At 41.9% G+C, this 5000-nt stretch overlaps 1 protein-coding gene and 1 long non-coding RNA gene across 3 annotated transcripts in view; one reads left to right on the top strand and one right to left on the bottom strand.

Moving 5' to 3' along the window:
- Nucleotides 1-5000, top strand: part of LOC310723036 (glucocorticoid receptor-like) — a 21775-nt gene that overhangs the window by 3751 nt on the left and 13024 nt on the right. The window lies entirely within an intron of this gene.
- Nucleotides 3428-4098, bottom strand: LOC310723037. The gene is made up of 2 exons (XR_014532565.1): nt 3996-4098; nt 3428-3779 (listed from the first exon to the last, which is right to left on the bottom strand). It is a non-coding gene; the product is annotated as an uncharacterized lncRNA (long non-coding RNA).

Below are 5000 nucleotides of genomic sequence, written 5' to 3'. Positions count from 1 at the left end.
GTTGTTTTTATTGTGTGCACATGTGTGTTGTGCTGAAAGATTATGAGAAATGTTCATTCATCAAAAACTCATTAAATAATAATAAAAAAAAGAGGTTTCTGATTTAATTAACGGCACAGATGTGAGACAACATGGTCTGTTTTGATCATTTACCAAAATCAATTCGACATAAATTTCACTGGTGCTGTAACGTCACGACGTGTCGTACTGCTGCTATCTGACCTGCACCTCACTCATGCCTTTCTACTCAGAACCTCTGTACGTGTACATCTACTAGGATGAGCATTTGCACCTCACACATTCAGATGTCATGTATAGACGTCTATTTATTACCAGTTCACTGCTGATACCTGATAGAAAATCTGTTCTTTATGCTCTGACTTTACTGTGAGTGTTGAGTTTGTATAAACACTTAATGAGAGAGAAGAGAAAAAGGTATTTTGGTTCCTCTGTGTGTCTGCACACGTGGTGGCATTGGCAAATAAACAACCTCGAACAAATTTACAAAGTAACATCATCCGATGAACGAAAGCTGCTGATAAAAGTATGCAAATGATTGTTTGTAAGATTTTCATGAGCTTCTCATTTCGTCTGTATTGTGTGTTGTTTTTCTTCTCTTCCCCTCTCATATCCTTTACTGTGGAGAATCTCGGGGTGATGATTTGTTCACAGCTCGCTTACATTTGTGCCCCAAACAAAATAAATGTTTGCAGCGAGCAACACCCGAAGCGAAAATGACAAATACCCCCGAGCTGAGCGATGAGCGGAGGAGACGGAAATGCTTGAAATGATGAAAAACGCACACGAGAGGAAAAAAACACAATGTGACCTTTCAAATATGAAGTGTAGCTTTTGATTCACGTGATTGTTCATGACTTTATTAAAGGATTTTTGTCGTTTTCAGCTCGGCACCAGATTGTGCGATAGATATCGCTTCTCTTCAGATACTGATACTGATTTCTGAGTGTCGGCTGATTTCAATGCACAGATGATTTTCCTTTTAAAACTGCTGAGGTTTATATTATTAAAAGCATTAAAATATTACAGAGGGGAAAAAAACACAACCTCAGCTTTTACACAATTCACTCACAATTACAAGTAAATATTTTATACACAACCTTAAACTTGATCAAAATCTCAATCAAAAGTCTCGTTATGTACAAATATTTTCTTCTCCAAAAATGTTCCAAAACCTGTTTGTTCTTTCTCGGATTATTTGATCTTTGTTTTTTCCACTGGTTCAAAGCAGGAATTATTGAGAGCATTCCGTTTTTTTGAGGTGAATGATGATTTATTGACGTAAGAAAGGGACAGAGCTTTAGATTTCTCCTGAAAAGTCTGTTATTGATTCAGATATTCAGCACTAATGAGTTTGTTCCTTCACCCGGGTTCCTTTTGATGCACACGTCTTTTTTGTATCTGATGGATGGTGGATCAGGTGCTGTTTAGAGCAGAAGTTGTTTGGTGTCTTCAGAAGCTGGTTAGTGTTTGGCTTTGGCACATCGGTGCAGTACTGGGTGGTGTTGGTGAGCTTGGAGAGATGGAAAACACCCTGTTGCTTTATTCCGGATCGGTTTCAGGGGTCAGATGTCACATGTGGGGCCGAGCTGCCAGCAGTGAGGAGGAGTATTTCAGCCTCGGGATGACAAGGGAATAATTAATCACCTGAGTGACCTGTATAGGCATAAAACCATTCTTCAGATCCTCCTGTGATGTGAGAGGGATAAAAGGTTATTGTGGTCTAGTGGTAGAGGATGGAGGGATGAGTGGAGCAGTGGTAGAGGATGGAGGGATGTGTGGTGGAGGGGTAGAGGATGAAGGGATGAGTGGAGCAGTGGTAAAGGATGGAGGGATGGATGGAGCAGTATTAAAGGATGCAGGGATGTGTGGTGGAGGGGTAAAGAATGGAGGGATGAGCAGTGCAGTGGTAGAGGATGGAGAAAGTGAGAAGCAGTGGTAGAGGATGGAGGGATGTGTGTGTGTGTGTGTGTGTGTGTGTGTGTGTGTGTGTGTGTGTGTGTGTGTGTGTGTGTGTATGTGTGTGTGTGTGTGTGTGTGTGTGCCCAGTAAACCCAGACGGGAGTTAATATCACGGACACGTTGAGAATGGGATAATAAAGAATCTTGTGTTCGCACTCGTCTGATACGACTTCATTACCCGAGTGTGTGTGTGTGTGTGTGTGTGTGTGTGTGTGTGTGTGTCAGACAAAATAAATCAATCACAGAAAAATAATTTCACTCTGTACACTTTAATACTGCACTGTTCCAGTTTGTATCTGGTTCATTAAGAAAGGAACATCAGACGTCTAATTTACGTCATTCATTATATTTACCAAAAAACTGTAACGTGTAACACAGTGCGGTCAAAAGTATTAGGACACAGTTATATTCCTGTTCCAGCATGACGCTGCCCCTGGTTAGATGATGTGGGAGATCTCTTACTTTGGAGCTCCAAACCTATTGGAATAAATGTGAACTCAGTACCTGACTTTACTAACATCCTTGTAGCTGCATGAATCCTCATAAAACTCCACAATATCTAGTGGAACATCTTCTCAGAAGAGTGGAGCTCATTGTAAGAGTATATGGAGACTGCATGTGGGTGTCCACACACTTTTGACTGTAGTGTGTGTGTGTGTGATGTGTGTTAAAGTGTTTTCCACTTCGCTGTTATTTTCTGCACTGAGAGTGTTTTAAAGGACACACAGGTGGGCAGTGAGAGGCTCCTGAAAGGTTTCCCCGATCACATACTAAACAAAAACTTCAACTCATGACTCATTTTACATCCTGGCAGGAGTGTGTGTGTGTGTGTGTGTGTGTGTGTGTGTGTGTGCTTACATTCTAATTTCACCTCTAACAGAGTTCCGTCTGAGCTGAGATGTGGAAGGAGATCTGGACTTCACGATGCAGAAGTGAAGCTGTGTTTATTGGAGAGAATCGTATCGAATAAGAAATAACTCAGTACGGATCACAGGGTAATAGGAAACGATTCCACGCCGGTGTTGTGATGTCCCTCAGTGTGATGTCCCTTAGTGTGATGTCCCTTAGTGTGATGTTCCTCAGTGTGAAGCTGAGTTACTGTCACTGCTCTGGAGTGGGTTGTTTTCCTGTAACCGTGTGTTAATGAGCGGAAAAGTCCATTCCAAAAATATATATATATCCCTCCCTCCAATTTCCCCCCTCTCTCAATCTGTTCTCCTTTACTCTCTCCATCTCCTCCTCTCTTTTCCCCTTTCTTCTTTTCCTCGTTTCTGACATCTTTTTCTTGATTTTCTTCTTCCTCTCTCTCTTTTTTTCATCCTGCCTTCTCTTGTTCCCCTTTATTCTCTTCATTTTTCTTTTACTTTTTTCCTCCTCTTTCTCACACTTTTTCCTTTTCTCTCTCTCTCTCTCTCTCTCTCTCTCTCTCTCTCTCTCTCTCTCTCTCTCTCTCTCTCTCTCTCTTTCTATCTTTCTCACTCTTACAACCGCACATTCACTTTCTTTCTCTCTCCCTCTCTCTGGTCAGTGATGACACGTGGTGTATTGAGTGTGTATTGTTGTAGAACGAGTTCATGGTTATTACTGTAAACCGAACACGCACCTCTCGACCAATCAGATTAGAGAATTCTGCATCGTTACCAGCTAATGAATGAAATAACGAGCAATTCTGGAGAAAACATCCTTCTCTCCTCTCTTCCATCATAACATTCTTCTCTCCTCTCTTCTTCTCTCCTCAAATCTCCTCCATCACACCATCCTTCTCTCCTCTCCTCCACTACACCATCATCTTTCTTCTCCTCTCCTCCATCACACCAGCCTTCTCTCCTCTCTTCTTCTCTCCTCAAATCTCTTCCATCACACCATCCTCCTCACTTCTCCTCTATCACACCATCCTCCTCAAATCTCCTCCATCACACCATCCTCCTCACCTCTCCTCCATCACACCATCCTCCTCACCTCTCCTCCATCACACCATCCTCCTCACCTCTCCTCCATCACACCATCCTCCTCACCTCTCCTCCATCACACCATCCTTCTCTCCTCTCCTCCACTACACCACCATCTTTCTTCTCCTCTCCTCCATCACATTATTCTTCTCTCCTCTCCTCCATCACATTATTCTTCTCTCCTCCATCACACCATCCTCCTCTCCTCTCCAGCTGATGATTTGTGACTGTGTGTAAAAGTGAGTGATTTCTGATTAAAACACTGGACTATAACTTTGTTCCTCTCTGAGAAAACACCAGCCTGAACCCCTTCATAATCCACGGCTCGACTCTCGCTGGCTTTGATCTGATTTGTAATAATGTTTAATATGGGGTCAGGTTTTGAATTAGGTTTATTTTATCATTAGATAATGAGACCAGTTTCTCTCCCTGAGGAACCACAGATTCACTCTGACATTTCAAGAAATCTGTTTTGTTTTTTTAAACAAAGATGAAGGCTCTTGGCAGAATGTTTCTGAAGTATTGCATAATAAAATAAATCTCTGATGAGGTTCTTATAAACCTCAGTGATCTCCACAATCGCAGGAGCCGAGAGGGCAGGAGGACGGTGGAAGAACCCTGTGGCAATGAATCATGCTCAGAATCAGTAGCACCCTCATTCCTGTTCCACACGAGCAGCTGAAGAACATGAGTCTGGACATGGAAGTGAACTGAGGAACCATTGGTTTGTTTAGAAACATCACCCGGGGCTAAAAGTTTTGATTTCGAAGCATCAAAACCTTAAAGGTCTACAGAACACCTGGTGAGGAACTTGGTCAACTCCAGAACTTTGAGAATGGATTCACTGAACAGCACCTCAGCAATGATGGAACTGTAATGATGGACATTTAGTTTCAATGAAATAAAAAGTAAAATAGTATTCAAAGTTATTGCACATGTAATATTTATAATTATTATAATTATTATTATGTCACCTTACATGGCTCTAAACAGGAAATAGAAATTCTACATGCACTTCCCTTCATCGCTACGAGTCTGCCGTTTATTTGTCACGTGACGTGACGTGACAGC

This window comes from Silurus aristotelis (genome assembly GCF_946808225.1).
Source record: "Silurus aristotelis genome assembly, contig: scaffold_123, whole genome shotgun sequence".
In the NCBI taxonomy this organism is placed as follows: domain Eukaryota; kingdom Metazoa; phylum Chordata; class Actinopteri; order Siluriformes; family Siluridae; genus Silurus; species Silurus aristotelis.
This window is presented reverse-complemented; position numbering and strand designations above follow the sequence as displayed.